The sequence below is a fragment of the Cervus elaphus genome, chromosome 28 (assembly GCF_910594005.1).
Source record: "Cervus elaphus chromosome 28, mCerEla1.1, whole genome shotgun sequence".
NCBI classification, from domain to species: domain Eukaryota; kingdom Metazoa; phylum Chordata; class Mammalia; order Artiodactyla; family Cervidae; genus Cervus; species Cervus elaphus.
Window position 1 is genome coordinate 52,384,602 of NC_057842.1, and position 26,604 is coordinate 52,411,205.

Below are 26,604 nucleotides of genomic sequence, written 5' to 3' on the forward strand. Positions count from 1 at the left end.
GATGCTACTGACCATATATATATATACACACATATGTATACTTCTCAAACATTCGTTTCCATTATGGTTTATCACAGGATATTGAATATATTTTCCTGTGCTATAGAAAAAGCCTTGGTTTTTATCCATCCTATATATAATAGCTTGCATCAAATCCAGCATTTTTAATATATTTGGAAATCTCTTTAATTTCTAAATTAATAGGCAGTAGTCAATTCTTATATATGTATCTCCACTTGCTGCAATTCACTCTTTTTTTAAAATATTTATTTATTTATTTTAATTGAAGGCTACTTACTTTACAATATTGTGGTGGGTTTTGCCATATGTTGATATGAATCAGCCACTGGTGTATGTGTGTCCCCCATCCCGAAACCCCCTCCCACCTCTCTCCCCATCCTATCCCTCTGGGTTGTCCCAGTGCACCAGCTTTGAATGCCCTGTTTCATGCATTGAACTTGGACTGGTCATCTAAAGTACATATGGTAATATATGTGTTTCAATGGTATTCTCTCAAATCATCCCACCCTCGCCTTCTCCCACAGAGTCCAAAAATCTGTTCTTTGTATCTGTGTCTCTTTTGCTGTCTCATGTATAGGGTCACTGTTACCATCTTTCAAAATTCCATACATATGTGTTAATATACTGTATTGGTGTTTTTCTTTCTGACTTACTTCACTCTGTATAATAGGCTCCAGTTTCATCCATCTCATTAAAACTGATTCAAATGTGTACTTTTAAATAGTTGAATAATATTTCATTGTGTATATGTACCACAACTTTCTTATCCATTCATCTGCCAATGGACATCTAGGTTGCTTCCATGTTCTAGCTATTGTAAATAGTGCTGTGATGAACACTGGGGTACACGTGTCTCTTTCAATTCTGGTTTCCTTGGTGTGTATGCCCAGCAGTGGGATTGCTCGGTCTTATGGCAGTTCTTGACTTCCTACTTTTGCATTCTAGTCCCCTAGAATGAAAAGGACATCTTTATTGGGTGTTAGTTCTAAAAGGTCTTGTAGCTCTTCATAAAACCATTCAACTTCAGCTTCTTCAGCATTACTGGTTGGGGCAGAGGCTTGGATTATTGTGATATTGAATGGTTTGCCTTGAAAATGAACAGAGATCATTCTGTCATTTTTGAGATTGCATCTAAGTACTGCATTTTGGACTCTTTTGTTGACTATGATGGCTACTCCATTTCTTCTAAGGGATCCTTGCCCACAGCAGTAGATATAATGGTCATCTGAGTTAAATTCACCCATTCCAGTCCATTTTAGTTTGCTGATTCCTAAAATGTCAATGTTCACTCTTGCCATCTCCTGTTTGACCACTTCTAATTTGACTTGATTGATGGACCTAACATTCCAGGTTCCTATGCAATATTGTTCTTTACAGCTTCAGACTTTACTTCTATAACCAGTGACATCCACAACTGGATGTTGTTTTTGCTTTTGGCTCTGTCTCTTCATTCTTTCTGGAGTTATTTCTCCACTGATCTCCAGTAGCATATTGGGCACCTACCAACTTGGGGAGTTCATCTTTCAGTGTCCTATCTTTTTGCTTTTTCATACTGTTCATGGGGTTCCCAAGGCAAGAAAACTGAAGTGGTTTGCTATTACCTTCTCCAGTGGACAATGTTTGTCAAAACTTGCCACCATGACCCATCCATCTTGGGTGACCCTACACAGCATGGCTCATGGTTTCATTGAGTTAAATAAGCCTGTGGTCAATGTGATCAGATTGGAGTACAGAATGAAGCAGGAAAAAGGCTAATAGAGTTCTGCCAAGAGAACGCACTGGTCATAGCATTCCAACAACACAAGAGAAGACTCTACATCACCAGATGGTCAACACTGAAATCAGATTGATTATATTCTTTGCAGCCAGAGATGGAGAAGCTCTATACAGTTAGCAAAAACAAGACCAGGAGCTGACTGTGGCTCAGATCATGAACTCCTTATTGCCAAATTCAGACTTAAATTGAAGAAAGTAGGGAAAACCACTAGACCATTCAGGTATGACCTAAATCACATCCCTTATGATTAAACAGTGGAAATGATATATAGATTCAAGGGATTAAATCTAATAGACAGAGGGCCTGAAGAACAATGGATGGAGTTTTGTGACATTATATAGGAGGCAGTGATCAAGACCATCCCCAAGAAAAAGAAATGCAAAAAGGATGTCTGACAAGGCCTTACAAATAGCTGTGAAAAGAAGAGAAGCATAAGGCAAAGGAGAAAAGGAAGATATACCCACTTGAATGCAGAGTTGCAAAGAATAGCAAGGAGAGAGAAGAAAGAAAGCCTTCCTTAGTGATCAATGCAAAGAAATGAGGAAAATAATAGAATGTGAAAGACTAGAGATCTCTTCAAGAAAATTAGAGATACCAAGGGAACATTTCATGCAAAGATGAGCACAATAAAGGACAGAAATGGTATGAACTTAACAGAAGCAGAAGATGTTAAGAAGAGGTGGCAAGAATACATAGAAGGACTAAACAAAAAAGATCTTCATGACCCAAATAATCATGATGGTGTGATCACTCACCTAGAGCCAGACATCCTGGAATGCGAAGTCAAGAGGGCCTTAGGAAGCATCACTATGAACAAAGCTAGTGAAGGTGATGGAATTCCAGTTGAGCTATTTCAAATCCTCAAAGATGATGCTGTGAAAGTGCTGCACTCAATATGCCAGCAAATGTGGAAAACTCAGCAGTGGCCACAGGACTGGAAAAGGTCAGTTTTCATTCCAATCCCAAAGAAAGGCAATGCCAAAGAATTCTCAAACTACCGCACAATTGCACTCATCTCACATGCTAGCAAAGTAATGCTCAAAATTCTCCAAGCCAGGCTTCAACAGTACATGAACCATGAACTTCCAGATGTCCAAGCTGGATTTAGAAATGGCAGAGGAACCAGAGATCAAATTGCCAACATCCATTGGACCATTGATAAAGTGAGAGAGTTCCAGAAAAGCATCTATTTCTGCTTTATTGACTATGCCAAAGCCTTTGACTGTGTGGATCACAACAAACTGTGAAAAATTCTTCAAGAGATGGGAATACCAGACCACCTGACCTGCCTTCTGAGATATCTGTATGCAAGTCAAGAAGCAACAGCTAGAACTGGACATGAAACAACTGATTGGTTCCAGATCAGGAAGTACATCAAGGTTGTATATTCTCACCCTGCTTATTTAACTATGCAGAGTACATCTTGAGAAATATTGGGCTGGATGAAGTATGAGCTGGAATCAAGAATCCTGGGAGAAATATCAATAACCTCAGATATGCAGATGACACCATACTTATTGCAGAAAACGAAGAAGAACTAAAGAGCCTCTTGATGAAAGTGAAAGAGGAGAGTGAAAAAGTTGGCTTAAAGCTCAACATTCAGAAAACTAAGATCATGGCATCCAGTCCCAACACTTCAAGGCCAACAGATGGGGAAACAATGGAAACAGTGAGAAAGGTTGTTTTCTTGGGCTCCAAAATCACTGCAGATGGTGATTGCAGCCATGACAATAAAAGACGCTTACTCCTTGGAAGAAAAGTTATGATCAACCTAGACAGCATGTTAAAAAGCAGAGACGTTACTTTGCCAACAAAGGTCTGTCTAGTCACAGCTATGGTTTTTCCAGTAATCATGTATGGATGTGAGAGTTGGACTGTAAAGAAAGCTGAGTGCCAAATAATTGATGCTTTTGAACTGTGGTGTTGGAGAAGACTCTTGAGAGTCCCTTGGACTGCAAGGAGATCCACCCAGTCCATCCTAAAGGAGATCAGTCCTGAATATTCATTGGAAGGACTGATGCTGAAGTTGAAACTCCAATCCTTTGGCCACCTGATGCAAAGAACTGACTCATTGGAAAAGACTCTGATGTTGGGAAAGATTCAACGTGGGAGGAGAAAGGGACGACAGAGGATGAGACGGTTGACAGCATCACCAACTCAATGGAAATGAGTTTGAGTAAACTCCAGGAGTTGATGATGGACAGGGAGGCCTAGCGTGCTGCAGTCCATGGGGTCGCAAAGAGTTGGACACGACTGAATGGCTAAACTGTACTGACCTGATGGCAGTTCTAGTTCCAGTTTTTAAAGGAATCTCCACACTGTTCTCCATAGTGGCTGTACTAGTTTGCACTCTCACCAACAGTGTAAGAGGGTTCCCTTTTCTCCACACCCTCTCCAGCATTTATTGTTTGTAGCCTTTTGGGTAGCAGCCATTCTGACTGACATGAGATGGTACCTTATTGTGATTTTGATTTGCATTTCTCTGATAATGAGTGATGTTGAGCATCTTTTCATTTGTTTGTTAACTATCTGTTTGTCTTCTTTGGAGAAATGCCTGTTAAGTTCTTTGGCCCATTTTTTGATTGGGTTGTTTATTTTTCTGGTATTGATCTGCTTGAGCTGCTTTTATATTTTTGAGATTAATTCTTTGTCAGTTGCTTCATTTGCTTTTATTTTCTCCCATTCTGAAGGTTGTCTTTTCACCTTGCTTATAGCTTCCTTCATTGTGCAAAACCTTTTAAGTTTAATTAGGTCCCTTTTGTTTATTTTTGCTTTATTTTTTATTACTCTGGGAGGTGGGTCATAGAGGATCTTGCTGTGATTTATATTAGAGAGTGTTTTGCCTATCTTTTCCTCCAGGAGTTTTATAGTTCCTGGTCTTACATTCAGATCTTTAATCCATTTTTAGTTTACTTTTGTGTATGGTGTTAGAAAGTGTTCTAGTTTCATTTTTTTACAGGTGGTTGGCCAGTTTTCCCAGCACCACTTCCTAAAGAGATTGTCTTTTCTCCATTGTATATTTTTGCCTCCTTTGTCAAAGATACATTGTCCACAGGTGCATGGATTTATCTCTGGGCTTTCTCTTTTGTTCCATTGATCTATGTTTCTGTCTTTGTGCCAGGACCATGCTGTCTTGATGGCTGTAGCTTTGTAGTACAGTCTGAAGTCAGTCAGGTTGATTCCTTCAGTTCGATTCTTCTTTCTCAAGATTGCTTTGGCTGTTTGAGGTTTTTTGTATATCCATACAAATTGTGAAATTGTTCTAGTTCTGTGAAAAATACAGTTGGTAGCTTGATAGGGGTTGCATTGAGTCTATAGATTGCTTTGGTTAGTATACTCATTTCCCCTATATTGATTCTTCTGATCCGTGAACATGTTATATTTATTCATCTATTTGTGACATCTTTGATTTCTTTCATCAGTGTTTTACAGTTTTCTATATATAGGTCTTTTCTTTCTTTAGGCAGATTTATTCATATGTATTTTATTCTTTTTGTGGCAATGGTGAATGGGATTGTTTCCTTAATTTCTCTTTTTGTTTTCTCATTGTTAGTGTATAGGAATGCAAGGGATTTCTGTGTGTTAATTTTATATCCTGCAAATTTATTATATTCATTGATTAGCTAAAGTAATTTTCTGGTAGAGTCTTTAGGGTTTTCTATGTAGAGGATTATGTCATCTGCAAACAGTGAGAGATTTACTTCTTTTCCAATCTGGATTCCTTTTATTTCTTTTTCTTCTCTGATTGCTGTGGATAAAACTTCCAAAACTATGTTGAATAGTAGTGGTGAAAGTGGGCACCCTTGTCTTGTTCCTGACTTTAGGGGAAATGCTTTCAATTTTTCAACTTCAGTGAATTTTCAATTCATTCTTCTTTAAAAAAAAATTTTTTTTTTTTTGGAGTGTAGCTGATTCTAAGTCCTCATCAAATAAGAACAAGCTGAATGATAGGCTGAAAAGTTTTAAAGATTTAATAACAATTGGCCTAAAATTAATATATTTTCTTTAGGTTAAAAATCAGTTGAGCAAATATATAAAAATCAAAGTCTGACTCACCAATAGTTTCTGTGAAGAAAACTAAGGCTATGATTCTCAGCGTGTGGTCCCTTGACTAGAAGCATCGGCATCACTTGGCAAATTGCCTGAAATACAAAATATTGTGCATCACCTCAGACCAACTGAATCAGAAACTTAGGGTGGGCAATGAGGGTTGGAGGAGGGGGTTTTAACAAGCCCTCTGAAAGATGCATATGCAATTTTAAGAGCCACTAAAACTAAGGAGTTTAGTTGAAAAATAGTCATAGGAAAAGGAAAGTGAGAAAAACAACAGACTTCTTGGCTGAAGTTCAGGGAACACAATCCTGACATTTACTTGTGGGCAGGACTAAGGATGCTCAAGGCAGTGCAGGGTGTACAGTCTTTACAGATTTCACCTGAGAGAGGATTTAGGTTACAGTGACATCACAAAACTTAACAAGTGATTGTATTTTTTGAGCAAAAAGAATTACCAGGAGTCTTCCAGTTATTTCAAATGTGGTCCATGGACCAGCAACATCGGCCTACTCAGGAGTTGTTAGACATGCAGAATTTCAGACCCTATCTCACAGTGATTCACCTTACATTACAGTTTGGAAGAACTGCTCTGGCTGTGCATCTTTGTGTTATTTGAGAAGAAACTGAAGTTAAGGACTTTGCCAAGAGTCATGGAACTGAATAGATACAGTCTGAAATTCATTGAGAAGGGGTCTAAAAATTAACTTGTTCATAAAAGAAAATCTCTTGTTCCAGTTTGCCTATATCCTTTCTTACTCTGGCAAGTCATAAGTTCCCAATCCATAGTCATAAAATTACTAAGTGCCTTATTGGCAGGAGTTGGTAGGGTGAGGATTCCTGTGTTGATTAGATATTGGACTAGAATTGTTTCCACTTTTAAATATCTTGACATATCTTAACAATAATTACCTTTGGGATAGGGAGGTAAGGGTGGAAAACTGAAATCACTCACTTATTATTATTATTTTTTAAATAATTTTATTTATTTATTATTTTTAGCTGTCTTTTATGCTGTCTGTTGCTGTGTGGGCTTTTCTCTAGTTGTGGCCAGAGGGGGCTACTCTTTCTTGTTGGCTTCTCTGTGTTAGCTTCTCTTGTTATGGAGAATGGGCTCTAGGGTGCATGGATTTCAGTTGTTGTGGCTCACAGGCATGTGGGATCTTCCCAGATCAGGGACTGAACCCATATCTCCTGCATGGTTCAATTCTTTTCCACTGAGCCACTGGGGAAGCTCTATTATTATTAAGAGTAAGTGAGTTACAGGTATGGAGTCCTGGAGACTGGTTGAGAAGGAGAACCTAGATCTTCCCTAGAGAGCCATCTTTTCAAGTTGTATTTTTATGTTCTTTCCACAAAGACTTTCTGGAGGAACCTTGTGACTGTCTTGCCCAGTCCTGTACATAAAGATACTTTGTCTTTACTTTACTTTACTTTACTTACTCCTATAGGAAGCAAGTCCTGATGATAAGCTGGAGTTGTGAACAGTCTAGGTCTGGTCCTCTGCCAGTTGTGCAGCTTGATGTTCCTGTCTGCAATCTGCTCCTGGAACTCCCTTTCCTTAATCTCTAACTTGTGCCCTCACCATGGACCTAAAATTTCCAAGGGTCTCACAATTAATAAAGGCTAGGAAGGACAAAAGACATGGCTTCTCTGTGAGCAGCCAAGCATTTGTCTTGTCCATAAGGGTCTGAATGAAGCCAGGTGAATTGAGGCGCAATGTGGTATTTGTCTGGAGGACCAGTGGTTGGTATTTTTAAAGTGTTAAATGAACTTAAATCAAATTCCTGTGATTTTAGGCAGGTGGAAAAGCTTTAATGCAGAGGTGGTGAAAAAAAATGTGCCCTGAGCAGGATCTCAGGAGGTGAGGCTTCTATTGATTTTATTCCCAGTTCTTAAGCCCCTAGCTGTAAAACCTTGGGCAAATGCATCCTCATTCTGGATCTTAACTGAACACCCTCAAGGGATTCCTGTTAATCAGCTTTGTTTCCCATCTCCAGTACAGGGCCTGACTCACAGCAAAGCTCAATAAAAGGCTGTCAAATAAAATAGGACTTTGTCTTATTTATAAAATGAGATCGTTGGATTAAAACAAGACAATTAGCAAAGAATAGTCTAGTCTTGACATCATCTGACTTCATGGCCTTAAATTCTAATTTTTAAAAGCATCAACAAACTCTAAAATACAGTGACATAATAGCTGTGTATTACAAAATCACAGCGGACAGTGACTGCAGCCATGAAATTAAAAGACACTTGCTCCTTGGAAGAAAAGCTATGGCAAACCTAGACAGCATATTAAAAAGCAGAGACATCACTTTTCCAACAAAGGTCCTTTCAGTCAAAACTATGGTTTTTCCAGTAGTCTTGTATCAATGTGAGAGTTGGGCTGTAAAGAAGTCTGAGAGCCAAAGAATTGATGTTTTCAAACTGTGGTGCTGAAGAAGACTCTTGAGAGTCCCTTGGACAGCAAGGAGATAAAACTAGTCAATCCTAAAGGAAATCAGTCCTGAATATTCATTGGAAGGACTGATGCTAAAGCTGAAGCTCCAGTACTTTGGCCACCTAATACGAAGAGCTGACTCATTGGCTAAGACCCTGATGCTGGGAAAAATTGAGGGCAGGAGGAGAAAGGCGCAAGAGAGGATGAGATGGTTGGTTGGCATCACCTATTCAATGGACATGGGTTTGAGCAAACTCCAGGCGATAGTGCAGGATAGCGACGTCTTGGTGTGCTGCCGTTCATGGGGTTTCAGAGTTGGACATGACTGAGAGGCTGAACATGTGCTATCTGAATGCTAAGTCGCTTCATTTGTGTCTGACTTTTTGTGACCCTATGGACCATAGCTTGCCAGGCTCCCCTGTCCATGGGATTCTTCAGGCAGGAATATTGGAGTGGGTTGCCATTGCCTCCTCCAGAGGATCTTCCTGACCCAGGAATCGAACCTGCGTTTCTTACATCTCCTGCATGCGGAGGCCGATTCTTTACCACTGGCGCCACCTAGGAAGCCCAGGTGTATTTACAAAAACTTTTGCATATTTTATCTCAATAAAATTAATAATCCTGAGATCTAGGCTTTATTGCTTACATTTGAAGGAAGAAACTGAAGGTAGAGACAGGGGTTAATGAACTCGCAGAGCCTGGGTTTAAGTCTAAATCACCTAATCGTAAATCAAGTGCTTTTCCCACCCACCCTATGTCCTGTCCTGGCATTTTAAGAACTGTATTTTTTCTTGTCTCTTGGTCACATCTCTCTCTAGCATTTGCCCTCCTTCTTCTGCAGTATGGCATTGTAACATAGGTGGCTGTGGAACTGTAGATAAGAGGAATCAGCTTATTTGAAGACTAGAATAGCCAGCACATCTGGCAATAGAAATAATAATGATATTTTGAAAATGTCTGGTATTCCAGTCATCAGCTGTACTGGTGACTATGTGCAAGGGTCCAATCTCCTGTCTCAAGAGCGTGGAGAGCCCATTTCCCAGAATCGCCTGCAGAAATAACCAGATTCATGCATTCTGCTCTTTCCTGTGTCTGCCTTGAGTTTCTTGAGGGAGTTTAATGTTAACTCTGGTATCAACTTCATTGAAATGCCACATTAAATAAGTCACATGTAAGTGAATCCGAATTCAGAGAGAGCAGAGGAAAGCCCATTTTTAAACATTCTATCGGAGTTCTTTGGGTAAAGGCTCAATTACATTAAATTAAGCAGCCAGCTAGCAAGGCTAAAAGAGTTAGTAGGCAAATACAATGTGCTCTTTTACAATAGCTCCGAGAACTATAGGTCAGCTTCTACTTCTGTTGGGAAAATAACATTAGGGGAACATTTGTAAAGGGCCTATCATTGTCTTGATAAGTTGATACTGAAACTGGTAATCAGTGAAATTGGAGGCATCTTATTTCCTGTTTGAATAGAAGTGAGGTACAGACACAAAGAGAGAGTCCATCTCAACTTGTCCTAGTATTTCCTGATTCAGATCTCTCAAGCCTGTATCTCTTACTTAGTCATACCTCAGGTGTAGCTTCCAGGGAAAGTCAATGATACAGGGCAGATAAGAAGTAATTATAGGAGATTGGATTAGCTGATTTCTCCTTTATAAACGCAGGCACACACAATAGAAGTTCTTACTGCATAAACAAATGGAAAAATCTTTAAGTGGATTCCTGAAACATATCTTTTAGACTAGTGAAATTTTCTTTGCAGTGCAGTTTCAATGACTAAACCCACAGGTACTCTGCCGTGTAAGAGTTTCTAGAACAGAGAAGCATTCAGAATCATGTTAAATCCTTGGTTTTGGACAGGATAGGAAAAGCATCACCCTGCACTGTTTGAGGCGTCTGGATATACAAGGACTCGATTACAAAGGCGTTTTGGTCCACAGCTCACTGGATACAGTTAGGAACCAGTCTTGGGTGCCTTTCCCATGACTATTTGTGATGCCTCTCTCTAGTGAACGAGTGTTTCCGTGGTTAGACCTGGGAATTCAGCACAGACTACGACGCTGCAATTAATTGTGTTTTTCTTACACCAGAAGCCACTATTGTCTCTGTTCTACTGAGTAAAGGCCGTACCCTATCATTAATTTTTTCCCCTAGATTTCTTACTTATTGCAGAGGGAGTACTGCTCCCAAATTAATGGCAGAGAATGTCCCCAGGTATCTGGGGGTTTGCAAGTTTGTTTCTCAAATCCATGAATTAGGCAGTCGCGATATATGGGCACAAGTGACATCCGAGAGTATTTTAACCCTCTATCTTCCAAAGTTATGGTCAAATATGCCCCAAAGTCGTTATCATTTACTTTTTGCTGTAATGTCCTCTTCCGTATAACTTTCTGCTCTGAATTTAATATCACACTATTATGTTTCTCAGAGGATGTGCTATACACACTGTTGAATAGTTGTGAATATTATTGTACAACCTCTGATTAGACAATCTTTTTTTTTTTTTTTTTCTCACTGGCAGGGCCTCATATACTACCTAGCTGCTTAGGAGACTTGGTGATTCTGCCTGCACTGCATTCCCAAATACTCAACATGGCATATTCTTTGGTTAAAAGCAATTCTAAAACTAATGATTTCTCAGTTAACAAATGACTTTTGCATTTAAGTATTTGTTTGATCTTTACAGCAATCTTGAAGGTGGATTGGCCAAGTCTAATCAATTTTACATGAAAGAGTGTCAGTATTTATTCTTATGAACATCAGGACACCTGCTTATCTGATAATAACCACTTTATTTTAAAGGTGTATTTAAATTCTGACTTTACCAATCAGAGGTAATGGAGCCAATATAATCCTTTGGTTTAAGTAACTGGAGAAATCCTCTTTCTTTATTTATCTCAAGATTCAAATTACATTTAATTTCATTGGAGGATAATTTTCTAGTCACTGCAAACCTTCATAGCTGATGAAAAAACAATTTTATGTTACTTCAAAGGATAAGAAATATTTTTATATAACTGGTGGTCATTTGGATTTTCCTTTTGTGACACATTTCTTCAGGACATTAGCCACTGTTTTCTACTGTATTGTCTAGATTTTCTTTTGTTTTTCTAATTAAATTTATAATTTCCTAACACCTGAAATCAACATAGTGTTATACATCAATTATATCCCAATAAAAATTTGTAGTTTCCTTATGACACTCAATAAAAACTGTTATAAAAAATATATATATTAATTCATTTAAAATAACTATGATAAGCCCATACACATTAACATAGTTAATACATTTAATGAAAAATACTTATATTTTTGAGAATAAAAATCAACATAAAGAATAATGTTGTTTTACTGTTTTTCTTTTTTTGCAAATCTCTTTAATGTCTGGCTCAATGGAAGATAACTAAATTGCATACTTCTTTATTCAATTTGTTGTGATTTTTAAAATTTGCTTGATATTCAGTAATATGGATGTACTAACATTAGGTAAGTCATTATCCATATGATAGTTAATCACCTTGTTTCTTGTTTTTTATTTTTTGTTTTTGCCACCATAAAAACGCTGCAATAAACATCTTTGTATGTTTAAAATTAATGACCAGATAAAAACTTTTTCAGTATTTACTAACATTTATTAAGAGCCTAGCGTAAATCAGGTCTTTTTATGTAGGTTATTGTGTTTGACCCCATAATATGCCATAAAAAAGCTAGGCTCAGACAGTTAGAGTTAATTACTCAATTATGATATAAGGCTCAGTGGTAAAGAATCAGCCTGCCAAGCAGGACATGTGGGTTTGATCCCTCTGTCAGAAAGATCTTCCAGAGATGGAAATGGAAACCCACTCTAGTAGTTTTGCCTGGGAAATCCCGTGGACAGAGGATCCTGGCAAGCTATAGTCCATTGGGTCGCAGTGTTGGCCATGACTCAGCGACTAAACAACAAATGATTTAAATTATAGACCAGGGAGATAGAAGCAGAACTGCTGGTTCCCACCTTTGCTGTCTGTATCTAGGAGATAGGATCCAGCTAGGCATGTCCACCTAATAGCAGCTGCTTCCCAGAGCAATGGCATTCTGTCCCCTGAGGGAGGCCATTGGCTGCTGGATCCATGCCCACTCAGCCTGAACACCTTCCCTGTAAGAAGTTAGGAGCAGGTGGTATTGGGCTGTACCATCATGTGATGGAGATGGAGAAATTGTTCATCCCTTAACCCTAAATCCACAGGGATCTTTACTCCATGGATCTATGGTGGTATGTTAAGGTATCAGCATATACTGACTACTGCTGAGAAATTCAAACTACTCTGTGCTTTATAAAAATCAAAATGACATTCTTTTGAGGTTGAGAAGGGAGCAAGCTTTTCTCTTTCATGGATGATGAAATCAGCTCATAGAGACATTAAGCAAAATGCTCAAGATCACACAACCATGCACACTATCCATGTGGGTAAGAAGGTGTGTGAAATCAAAAGTACCACTAATGTTCCTGGGGCCATTCCTTTCATCTGTCTTGGTTTTTTGTGGAATAGAGCATGTTCCTGAAAATAGACTTTCATGTTCCGAGAGGTCTTGAAATGCAGATTTGATTAAGACTCTACTTTCATACTGTTAAGAACTCTTCTGGAATTCTTCCAGGTACAACTTTTGTTTGGATAGTTTTATATTGCTTGTATCCTTCAAATAGGATATAAAGAAATGTATGAGAGTTGCGTACATGTTGTTGAAACTATTCAAATGAGAACAAACCTAACCAAAAAATCAAGTAAAAGAGCAAGATTTTCTTCTTTCTACCTGCCTGCCTTCATGCCTTCATTGCTTCCTGAATATTTGCCCAAAAGTTATGATGTGAGGCTGATCAAGGTAGGTGTCCACACGGGGTTAGGGAGACAGGTGGTCAGTGACTAAAGCTGCCTAGCGTGAGTTGTCAGAGTCTGCATGGATTGACATAGGATGTCCCATGGGGTGGGTGATGACTGTGGTCCACACTAAACTGTTGGAGCCTGGGTGAGGAGATATTTTGCTGCAAGAGAGATTAGAATGATAAATATAATAAGGATAACATTCAAGTTCACTGGTTAATATGATAAGGACAGCTGTAACTGGTTTTCTCATTATTGGAGGATGCAATTAAAAATATGAAAACACAGAAAACTAGAATACATTCTGTGATATTGAATTTCACCCATATGTACATGGCTCTGGGCTGAATGACATCCCAAAACAAGGAGCATATACTGCCCAGATCTCAGTTTCTTAGATACACTCATTTCACTAAAAGGAACCAGGACACCTTGAGAAAATAGTAGGTCTTAAGTTTGGGACTGGGAAAGCAAAGGATTACCCTGGAACACCTTCTTGTACCAGAAAGTGCTAAGAAAGTGTACATCTTCTTATACTAGAAAGTGCTCAAAAAATGCTGAAGACACAGTAAAAGGACACAGATGCCAGCGTGAAGGGCTCTCATGGGCCAAATCTAGATAATTTGAGCTTGAAAATGGTCAGGACACATACAATTAAAATATATAAATGAATAAATAATGAAAAAGTGAGCTGTTTCTAATAAAAGTAGAAAAAATGATTGAATTAGAAAAATTACCATTTGTCAATCATCTGTGGATACTAAGATCATTGGGTAAAAGTTTGGTAAAGAATGGAGTATTTACTTTCTCTTAGAGTCCTGCTGCCTCACAGTTACCTCGGCTATGTCCAACTCTTTGCCACCCCATCAACCATAGCCCGCCAGGCTCCTCTGTTCCATGGTATTTCCCAGGCAAGAATATAGGAGTTGGTTGCCATGCCCTCCTCCAGGGGATCTTCCCAACCCAGGGATCCAACCCAGGTCTGCTACTGAGTCACCGGGGAAGCCTCCCCCTAGATACTTACTAATTACAAAGAGAAACTTCACAGTGGAGAAATATGGCCAACTTCATCTTAATCAAATGATCAAAGATAACATCAAGAATGGAGTAACTGAAAACATGTACCACCTGGTAAGATGCAAAAAAAAAAAAAAAAGAAAGAAAGAAAAAGCAATAAGCTTAGCTTCTGTTACACTGAAGACATAGTTTGAAAAATCAATCTAATCATAAGGAAATATCAGGGAAACCTAACTTGGCAGACATTCTAAGTGGCCTGCATTCTTTATGAGTGCCAAGGTTAGGGAAATCAAAGAAGAGGTGAGGAATTGTCTGAGACTGAAGGAGAGTAAAGAAGTATATCAGTAATGCATAATGGTGGATATTCCTTTGTTACTAAAGATGTCATGGGAACAGTTGATGAAATTCAAGGAGAAACTGGATTTGATGATCGTGATGTCTCAGTGTAGTTTCCTGACTTTGATGGTTTTTTTGTGGTTATAAAGGAGACTGTCTCTGTAGGAATTACCTACTAAAATATTTTAAAGTGATGAGGAATAATCACATTGGTAAACTTACTCTCAGTTGGCTCAGAAGGAAATTTTTTTTCCTATGTGCTTGCAAATGGTCAATAGTTTAAAAATATTTCAAGCAAAAAACTTAAATGACAGGGCCAGGGGAAAGTTGTATCATGTCTTTTTTGAAACTGTACTCAGAATGGGCATGATTTAACTCTGTGTTCCAGTGGTCAACACAGCAAGGCAAATAATTTCAGGAAGGAAAATGGTCTGTTTTGAGCAACAAATTTTGGCTTAATACTGGTAACAACTAACTAGTTACAGTTCTTCCACACGATTACCTGAGGACTTGATTCCTGCTAATTTTAATCATATTCTGAAGTAATTAAATCTGAGATAAACATTTCTCTAGCTGGTAAAGCCATCTCATATCCCATCACGCCCGGTGGTTTTGTCTCTTTTTGATTGAAAGAAAGGTGTTAGGTATGTGAATGTTTAGGTACATGTTTAGTTATGAAATATTTTTAGATAGTAAATATTTCTGATCTAAAGATACAGTGTGCCCTGGGACTTTCCTGTTGGTCCATTGGTTGAGACTCTGCATTTGCACTGCAGGGGGCCCGGGTTCTATCCCTAGGGAACTAAGATCCCATAAGCCATGCAGTGTAGAAAAAATTAAAAAATTAAAGATACCATGTGCCTTGACTTTTATAATTGGGGAACTGAATAATTGTTTGTGGATAATTATGAGGTCATAATTACATGGGGACAATTGGTTGCACTACACAAACATTAAGCCTTTTTCATGACATGTCAAACACAGACATATCTAATTAACAATAAGAACTATATTTTATTGAATACCTATTATTTCCACATTAGCTCCAATTCTAGACCAACTCTACAAAGCAGGTATAAATTTCTGCTCTCCTTGTAGCTGAGGAAGCTGAGAGTCAGGAAGGTTAAGCCTTTCATCTAGATATGTGGATAGTGTGCAATGGAGTTGGGATTAAACTGGCAGCCTCTAAGTGTAAGTGGTAGCCACTCTGCTGCTGCTGCTAAGTCACTTCAGTCGTGTCCGACTCTGTGTGACCCCATAGACGGCAGCCCACCAGGCTCCCCCATCTCTGGCAAGAACACTGGAGTGGGTTGCCATTTCCTTCTCCAATGCAGGAAGGTGAAAAGTGAAATTGAAGTCGCTCAGTCATGTTTGACTCTTCACGACCCCATGAACTATAGCCTACCAGGCTCCTCTATCCATGGGATTTTCCAGGCAAGAGTACTGGAGTGGGGTGACATCGCCTTCTCTGAGTAGTCACTTAGTCATGTCTAACTTTTTCTGACCCACCAGGCTCATCTGTCCATGGGATTCTCCAGGCAAGAATACTGCAGTGGGTTGTCATTCCCTTCTCCAGGGATTTACCCAACCCAGGGATCAAACCCCAGTCTCCCGCATTGCAGGCAGATTCTTTACCATCTAAATTACCAGGGAAGCCCAAACCAGCAGCCTGGCCGGGTCCAAAGCCCATTCTTCTTCCACAGTATCTGTGGTTTCTGTAATCAGTTTTATTTCACACACTCAAGGGAAATTAAGCTTTAAGTCAGATCCTGAGAATAAAGCTCAGTCTCTAAAATCTTTAAGCTCGATATTCGGAGTGAGATGTTGTTCTTAGTCCTCAATGTTTGTGCTCAATAAATAAGATGCTCCAAGGACCCAAGCTCATTCCTGTTTTCAGATTAGACACAGAGCTATCACATTAGTTTTTCGTGTGTGTGTGTGTGTGTGTGTGTGTTTTCCAAAGCATTTCAGAGTAGTGTGTGTGTTTTAAAACAGTTCTTCATGTGAAACCTCAAATTATAAAGGACTGCTATCCTTCTTACTGGTTACAATCCACATGTGAGGCTCTTGGCAGGTCCAGAGGCATGCAATTCATAGTGAGTAGTATTTCAGCTCTAACTGAGAATATGGAACTCCCATGAGAATCACACAGGCGAACCTGTGTTCCAAGTAATCCTGTGCTGTGGACTCTTATTCTACCCTAGGAGTTATGGAGATAGTTGTCACCTTGGGTTTGGACTTAGACGAACTCCAGTTTTAGCTCTAATCTGTGTTTAAGGAATAACATAAGCATGCATGCGTATTGTCATCACTCTCATTCCGGGAAAAAAAAGAATAATAAAGGAAAGGAAAAATAAGAAGAAAGGAGATTTGAGGTGGTTGGCTCTGATTCTGGCCCTGAATGTTTTTAAATTCCCTAGTTATTTGTTTCTTCACTTATAAAAATGCCAGTGATAATGATGTTTACCTTTTAGGACTTGAACAATGGTGGCAGGATGAGGGGAGCCAAACCTCTGCCTGCTGCACAGTAAAAAGTGCAGCTATAACTTTATAGTTAGCCCTGCATATATACGTGGTTCTGCATCCATGGATTAACCAACTTCAGAGTATAGTACTGTAGTATTTATTACTGGAACAAATCCATGCATGAGTGAACCTGAGCAGTTCAAACCCTTGTTGTTCAAGGGTCAACTATGCTGAATGCATAGGGTAGTTCTTAGAGTTCAGTGGGTTAGTGCCTATAAGGTATTTGTAGCAATGCTTGGCTCGTGAGACTTTCTAGGTTGCACTAGTAGTGAAGAACCTGCTGGCCAATGCAGAAGATGTAAAAGATCTGAGGCTTACTCCCTGTGTTTGGAAGATCCCCTGGAGGAGGCATGGCAACCCACTCCACTATTCTTGCCTGGACAGAATCCCATGGACAGAGGAGCCTGGCAGGCCATGGTCCATGGAGTCGCAAAGAGTCGGACACAGCTGGAGTGACTTAGCATAGCACTTGGCTCATAGAGAAGCTTTATGAATGTTTGTTATTTTCATCATTAATGTATTTAAAGGGATTGACACATGATGGACACATCATGGACAGAGGAGCCTGGCAGGCTACAGGTCACAGCATTGCAAAGGGTTGGACACGACTGAGCGCCTGAGCACGCACACGGCAGGTGCTCATAGATGACAGTTTTCCTTTTAGTTCTTAAGAAAATTAGAATAAAAAAAATTAGAATAAGTATACAGAATTTTTATTTACCTTTGCTCCAAGGATCAGTGTATATGGCTATTAGTGATCAGAGATCCACCCACGTTACTACAGACGATCGGAAGTTACATGGGGCATTTGCTTTGGGATGTTGCCAGTGGTGATGTCATGTACTGTTGATACACTGGGGAATTGCTCTTGCAAGCTATATTTGACACATGGATTGCTTTCATCTTGTTATTTTGTTTCTGTACAAATAATATTTATCCCTCAGGACAAGAAATCATCCATGTGGAATAAAGAACCCCTTCTCAAGGTAGGTGTACAATTATCTGAAATGTAAGGATTGACAAATGCTTGCTAGATTGAAAGTTCCATGGTGATTTGAGAGTTTGAAACATCTTTGAGATGGTGTTGACATTTCTCTCTCTCTCTCTCTCTTTTTTTTTTTGGTTCCCAGGATTTCCTGGTTTTAATATTTGGGCCAATTCTACAGCAGGGTGGTTTGAAGTCATGGTTACGCATAGCATCATTAAATTTTGGCTCTGTGAGGAACATTAGTTATCCTCTAATCTAGGGATCAGCAAACAATGGCCCGCAGGCCAAAACCAGCCTGACACCTGTTTTTGTGCAGTGTGTGAGCTAAGAATAACTTTTATATTTTTTGAAGGTAAAAACAAAAACAAAGAAGAATATGTCACAAATAATATCTGACGTGCAAAGCCTAAAAACATGCTATCTGACCCTTTACAAAAAAAGTTTGCTGACATCCCTGTTCTAACCCAACTCTCTCATTAAAAAAAAAGAAAAAAAATTGAGGCCAAATGAAGCTGTGTGATTTTACTGAGGATAATTCAGCTCACTGGCGACAGATCCAGAGCTTGAGCCAACTCTCCTGACTTTCGGCCTTTAACTCCAGCAGCAGCCCTGCTGACTCGGTTAACTCTTTTTCTCCCCAGGGTCTTTTACCTAACTCATGAGAATAATTTAATTTAAAATGATAATACTAGTATATTAAACTTACGTAAGATCCCCTCACAGAACAGTTTAAAACACCTTCATCTGGACTAAACCAATTCTGCCACTGTGAGACTTTCTTATGGGTGATAAACTAGACCCCTTGGTAGCAACAGCAATTCTCTATTACATACGTAGGTTATTATATATCAGGATTAATAATGTATTCAGAAGGTGAGGAATAAACATATTTAACCTGTTTATAAGAAGCAATAAGATACTTAATAAAAGAATCATATCTTTAGGCTTTAATTGAGTTACTAACACCCCAGACTATAGGACCCTGGAGAAGAAAATGGCAACCCGTTCCAGTATTCTTGCCTGAAAAATCCCATGGACAGAGGAGCCTGGCAGGCTACATTCCATGAGGTCACAAAGAGTTGGACACGACTGAGCGACTAACACACACACATATGTGAACACACACACAGACTAACGGATTCAAAACTTCCATGTTAACTTACAGGTTTGAGCTTTGCTGGCTAAATGTGGAGATGGTGGTGGGGGTTTCAAAGGCTATTTGAGATATACTCAACATTTATGGTAAGTTTTCATGAAATTTTCATTTTTAATTCAAACAATGGATATTTGGAAATCATGTGAAGCATGACAGGGAAATTGCATATTCCTGGATGGATTTTCCAAGCTTGTCAATTAAAAAAACACAAAACACAAACAAGACTCTTTGTAAGTTAAAGATAAATTTTTGGTGCATTTTTCCATAAGTCAATTGGAATAAGACATACTTCAGAAAAGAATGCGCAGTCATTTATGGTTTGTCTCTTTATTTCAAGTTGTTCTAATTCTGTAGAGGAATATTTGATTTTGATATGTACATCAGTTACTTCCAAAATTTTACAAAAGAATTGCTAACTTATTTAGTTTACATTACCCAATGAGTTTCTTAGCCAATATTTTTAAGTCCAATTTTTGTCATAAAGTCTTCTACTAGTTTAAAAGTAAGTCAGGAACGGACTTGTGGATCCAGAGGGGGAGGGGAAGGTGGGACAATCTGAGAGAGTAGCATCACATATATACACATACTTTACAAGTGTAAAATACACAGCCCAGTGGGAAGCTGCTATATACCCCAGGGAGCTCAGCTTGGTACTCTGTGATGACCAAGAGGGTTGGGATGGGAGGGGGAGAGGGAGGCTTAAGAGGGAGGGCATATATGTATATTTATAGCCAATTCATGTTTTTGTACAGCAAAAACTTAACACATATTGTAAAGCAATTATACTCCAATTAAAAACAAATTTTAAAAAAGTAAGTCAGGAACTTTTCTTAAAATCAAAACTCCAAACAGGATGCATTATCATTACAGCTGCTTTGATCAGCCACTCACTCTTTGCAAACGATGTAAATGGAACGGGGGTGTAACTGGGTGACAGGCGTCAGACTGAATGGAGAGGCCCCTATTCGACTAGCAGACAGGTGCATTTCCTGAAGTGTCTTTTTCAGGTGCTTCTAGTATCAACATTTCTCAGATCAGCTAGTAGTTCCTAAGGAGCACTTTGACTACATGGATTTAAAAAGATTGCTCAAAAAACCGAGAAACATGCAAATTTGAGCACGTAAGAAAAAACATGCTTTAGGTTTGATACATTTCTCAAAAGAGTGACTTGAACTGACAGTTACTTACATATTCCATATATACTTATATATATGCTTATCCTTAAATACTATTAAATATAGCACAAAAATATGGTTTTTCTTAGGATTTCAGAATATCTTCAGCTGAATACATTAAAGCTATATGTTATACATATCTAATATGCTTTTTTTCTTGATTTCCAAAATTTAATGGGGGGAAAAAGCAATAGGCATGACTCTCCAACTTATTATAAAAATTCAGTGAGATGCACTGAACCAGACACAATATGCTCCAACCTATACTGCACAAAAATTACAGTCAATATTATTTAGACATATGTGTTCAGAAACTGCAAAGGACATGATGAGTATGAGAGAAAATGACTACATATGTAATTGAGGAAATTTCTGGATATATTGCATGTCTTGGTCAAACCTAGGTTAGAAAGCTATTTAGAGCCTGCCGCTTCAGCCACAGACTGTTTATTCCTCACATGATGCTAATCACAGTGATTGTGCCTGTCTCTGTTATGTCTGGCAAAGCAAATTGTAAGAAGTCAGCTCTGGCCAGGACAGCCAGTGGAACACACATGGTAGGAAAAAAAATCCATTTTGCTAGGATGCCTTTTCCAGTCTCTTTATTAAGGCTCTCAAATTGCTAGAGATAAAATTAAAATCACAATGCCTGAGTATCTTTTCATATTTGCCAATTTTAATTTGGTGTTTGGAAAAATTAAAGCAAATGATTATTTTTCTATTGTTGAAACACATTTTTCTTTTTTATTGTTTCTTCCCCCTTGGCATCGCATTTTTGGCTAATTATACTCCCCAGAGAGATGGAATACATCTCAAGGAGCTACTGGGTTGATGCTTCTAAAATTACACTTGGCATGACAAGCATGATTCCCTACGAGACCTGCCACGCAGGCTTTGCCCAGAGGAGAAAGTGTGGATCTTCAGGGCATACTGGTGTCTGTACAGTTGGAATCAAATGCCTAACTAGTGTTCGAGTCTCGCGTCCTTGTTTCAGAATAATCTTTCATCCCCACTTTTCTCCTGTCAATAGTCTCATTTAAGGAATGATCTCTTCTCAGTTCTGGACAAGTTCTTACTGAGTTGGAAGTTTCCTTACCTTGAAGCCCACTTTACGGCTATAAAAGCCAAGGCAAAACGTCTCATTTCTCTGAAGCTGATCTGCAGGGAAAACTGCAATTCAGCATCAGCCACCAAGGCCTAAAATATGCCTTCAGAGTGTCATTCTTCCTGAAGTTGTTGCAACCTAAGGATGCTTCAGAGAGACAAGCGTATTCATTCAGAACTGAATGCTTAATTTTATTTATTTAAGAATACAATTTTTTAATCAAATGAACATTTTAGAAATGAATAACAACTCAACCAAGTCCAAATAAGTCTTAATCCTTTAAGAGTGAGTCTCTTCTGATTGACAGCACTCATGAGTTATTGCCTTAACATTAGAGATCAATACAGCTGTACTGTCATTTAGAGCCCTTATAACAGATAACATGTCTTATTTCCCAAATAGTTTCATGAAGATTTCTTTAACTTCAGTTATGTGATTTTTTGGTACTGAGAGACTAAGCATTTAAATCTTAAGGTCTCTATACATCTTACAGTTACATGCAATGTTGCCACAATGAAAACAGTCTTCTGTGGAAGGCTTCCCTAGTTTTCTCATTGATTTTCTATCCAGTATGATACTGCGATTATATATTACTTGGTGTTTCTCTTTATTTTTCCCCTGGATATTAATTGTGCTATTTTAAAGCCTCTAATTCTATGGCGTGAACCTTAATCCCATGGCAGAGATGTGTCACATTGTCACAGTATACTCCTAGTGTAAGTCTAGGGGGGTAGGGGCTTTTATTTAGGAAAATAACTGCATGCTGAATTCATCATAAGTTGGAAAAACAGATCCTCTTTCATTCATTGAACAGACCACACATGTTTCCATAAGATGTAGTGCCATGTGGCCAAGGCTCTGTGTGAACGACTCTCTATTGTAAATCGGTAGGAGAATAACTGTGAACTTCTTTTCTAACCAAGAAAATTCAGAAGTGGCACATTGTAACTCAATTTGCAATATTTTCCCCAATATTTTCTTAAAGCTTCATGTATGGAAAGTGTCTTTGTTTTCACTCCGTTTTGCATTTTGCCAAGAAAAAGTGACAAAACAGTACTTATCATCTTCCTTCAAAACATATGGCATGTGCCCACGGAATATTAAATGATCTTTTACAATGACAACAAATGTTGTGATATTTCATCTGAAACTCCCAGAATGTAAGGTTTCTTGAAGCAGGCAGGAAAAGCAAAAAGATGGTTCAGGGGGATTGGTTCGCTGGTAGAGATGGTGAGGAAAACATATGCTACTTGAAGTCTGAAGGAGTGCTGTGTATAGATGCATGTATAAGCCAGGGTGGGAGAAAATGCAAGTTGAAACAGCAGATCTTAAGTAAGCTTCTGTAGCCAGTCCAGTGTCCTCTGCTTTAAAAGAGATAAGAAATTAGAATCTACATAATGAGATTGTCTTTTTTTCCTATTACCTCTCACTGGAGGCAGAACAATTTTCCAGCGATCCCAGGTTACTGAGAAGAGGGCTTCCCACCCTTCCTCTTCCTCTCATAGACTTTCAGCGAACCATGGAGGAGCCCTTTATTTGATCCAGGACGTGGGCAAGCTTGGCCTTTTTCCTGCCTCTCTGCTTTGACTCCTCCTGCCACTGTTGGAGTGTTTCTGCTCGGTCCCACCCCCAGGGGATAAGCACACCTCCTTCCTGCCCTGGCTTGCTCTCTAGGGGCAGCTCTGCAGTTCCAGGCCTCCCTTCCCCTCCTCTCAGGGCTCAGCAGTGTTTTCCATCTTGGTGTTCTGATCTACTCAGCAGACCCAAACTCTTTCTTCACTGGCTAGTCCCAACGTCTGGATTATGGGGATGAGGTAATGCCAGTGGAAGCACATCTGATTTTAGCCGCAGGTTAAGCTGGAGTCTCTCGCTACATCTTTTACCACAGTAAAGCTGCAGTGTTCCATTTGCAGTAACATGGATGTGCCCAGAGATGATCTATTATGGACCTAGACAGTGAAGTAAGTCAGAGACAAATGCCACATGCTATCGCTTCTATGTAGAATCTAAAAAAATGATAAAAATGAACTTATTTTTAAAACAGAAACAAACTCACAGACATAAAACAAACTTTTTTGTTACCAAACGGAAAATGGTAAGATGAATAAATTAGGAGTTTGGGATTAACAGAGTCACACCTCTCAACTGTATCTAAAATAGATGAACAACAAGGGCCTAGTGTATAGCACAGGAAAATATATTCAGTATCTTATAATAACCAATAATGGAAAAGAATCTGAAAAATATATATATATATCTGAATCAGTTTGCTGTATACCAGAAACTAACAACACTGTAAAAAACATACTTCAATAATAATAATAATAAAAAGATTAAAAAGCCCCATACACTCTATACTGTAGCAGGAGTGACTTCTTACACACCCAAATCTAATAATGTCACTTTATTTTCTTCAGTGTTTAACGTTGCATATTAAATAATGTCTAAATGCCTCAGGTTAGAGAAGCAAACCTTTAGTGATCTCTACCTACCTGCCCAGTCTCATTGGCTTGCCTCTTCTAAATAAATTCTGCACTTAAGAAAACAAACAAAAAAGCCTCAACTGCAATGTTAATTCCTACCTGTTCATATTCAGGGTCCATCTTTTAGGTGGCTTAGAACTCTGAAGGAAATGCACATTACTATTTACTACTCTTTAATAGCCCAACCTTCACCATTATGATGAAATGTTATTTGGTATTATATTCATACTGAGCTCCTCAAGAATAGCTGCTGTAAATAACTGATCCCTGAGAACTAGTTTTGTTTTTTTTTAAACAGGACACTTCTTCCATATTAATGTTTATATAAATACCAAAGGCCAAATATAATTTTATATTTTAAAAAACTCCAATTTTAAGTATAGTTTAACATTATACTCTTAATTCAGCTAACTCTAACCTCCTGCTCCTCCATTAAAACATATCTTGGGAGGTTTACAATGTTAAAGGAGAGATAGGAGGAAAATAGTGTAGTGTTATATTAATATAACATTATCAGTTAATAGGTTTGTACTAATTTCATTCATTTCTGTGGCAATTGGTATTTCACAGAGAAATCAGGCATCAATATTTTCATTGCTAAGCAAATTACTTCAAAAGAAAAAGGCATTTCTTTATTCATCAAATATATATGGAGAAACTACCATGTTCTAGGTATTGTTCTGGGTTTTGTGGTTATGTCAGTGAAAGTATAGACACAATCTGGGGACTTTTGTCCCTAAGGAAACTTACTTTCTAGTGGTAGGAAAAAAGTAAGAGATAATTAACATAATAAAGAAGCATTTATAATATTGTGGGAGGTGAAAAGTATTTACCTTATTGGGGGAGGGAAAATGCAACAGAGTAAGGATGATGGGAGCAGTGTGGAGGTGGGATCTTCAGTTTAGGAAGGTGGGTAGTAGGTTTCACTGAGATGATGCTATTTGAGCAAAGACTTTGAAGAGATGAGGAAGCCATGTGGATATTATGAGGAAGAACATTCCAAGTAGAGAGTACAGTCCTTGAGCAAAGGCTCTGAGGGACCACGTTTATAGAAAGAAAGGAAAAGTGAAGACAAGGAGGAAGGATGGTGAGGAAGATATGTGACCAATAGAGAGCTCGGGTAGCGGGTTTTCATGCCTTGTAGTGTGAGGCAAGCAGAAGTAACGCCATGGCAGGCAGCTTAGATTAGGAGTAGGCCTTCCTACTTCTGGGTGGTAAGATTATCAGGCCACCTGGATACAATCAATTAGCTTTCGCTTAACACTGACCTCTGTTTGCCAATTAGGAAATTAGGAACGGGGCGGAAACCCCAGGGAAAGTCCCGCGCGCATGAAAGTTTTGACCAATGAAATTGCTTTGCAAACGTGTAACCAATCCGCTTAAACCAACTACCAACGGCGTGTGCTCACCCTATAAATTTGTGTAACAGCTTGGGCTCGGGGCTCTCTGACCCGCACCACTGCGTTGGTTGCCGCAGAAGCCCTGGCTCGAGTCAGTAATAAACTTCCCTTTTTGCGAATTGCATTGTCCTGGAAGCCTTCTCTCTTCCTGCTCGGGGATTCGGACATCGGGCATAACAGTAGGCATTGTGAGGATTTTGACCTTTTCTCTGAGAGACTAGAAAGCCATTGGAAGATTTACTGGAGGAGGAATACATGACTTAAGGTTTAATAGGATCTTTCTGGCTGCTGTCTTGAGAAACTAGACTTTTGGGAGACGAGGGCAAGGAGGCAGATTTATTAGAAGGTCCTTGTGATGATGAGGTGAGAAATAATGGTGTAATCACCTCCATCAGGTGAAACTGGTGGAGGAAGAGAAGTGGTTGGATTCCTGATATAAATTGAAGTGTTGAGCCAAAGCGGTCTACTGCTGATTGGCTATACAGTGTGAGAGAGAGAAGTCAAGGGCGGCTCCAGGGTTTTGAACTCATTAGATGGTTAGATTTTCTACTTACTGAGATGGGAGAAGTGGTAGGCAAAACAGATTGGGAAGGGATAAGATCAGAAATTTAGTTTAATTAGATCTTAAATGTGGAATATTCATAGAAATCTAACAGAAGTTGTTGAATACACCGTTGTACGCATGAGTCTGAAGTTCAGGGAAGTCTCTACTGTAGATACACATTTGGGAGTTGCCAACATAGAGATGATATTTAAAGACTGACTGTATTCTCTGATAGAACACTCTCAGTGCCTGTGAAAAGGAGACTTTCCAAAGTCCTGGGAATGCTGAGCTTTTCTTCTCAGCCAAGTTTGAGATTCCATAAAGGCTGGCACTTTAAAAAGGAAGCATTGAATGATGAACAATTTTCCTGCTGAAAAGTGACATCAAAAGGAAGAAAAAAAAATTCCCTTCAATATCATGTACCTCACCTCTGCAATTAAAGTGGAAAGGATTCAGAGAATCCAAAATTAATATTGAGAATTCAGAGTCAGGCAGGTACTAGCTTCCATGTACTGAAGCTCCCTTATTTCTTTGCAGCTCTCTCCTACTTTTGTGACCATGCCCTAGACTGACTTGCAGCTAAGATCAGGGGTCCTGCAGGTTCAGTGGTTTATTTTTTTTTTTTTCAGAGGAAAAAAGAATTCTTCTACCTATTAGTCAAAACTAATCAACTTTTATAAGGCATTTATTTACTGTACAAAGGAGTTATTTGATGCTATACTAT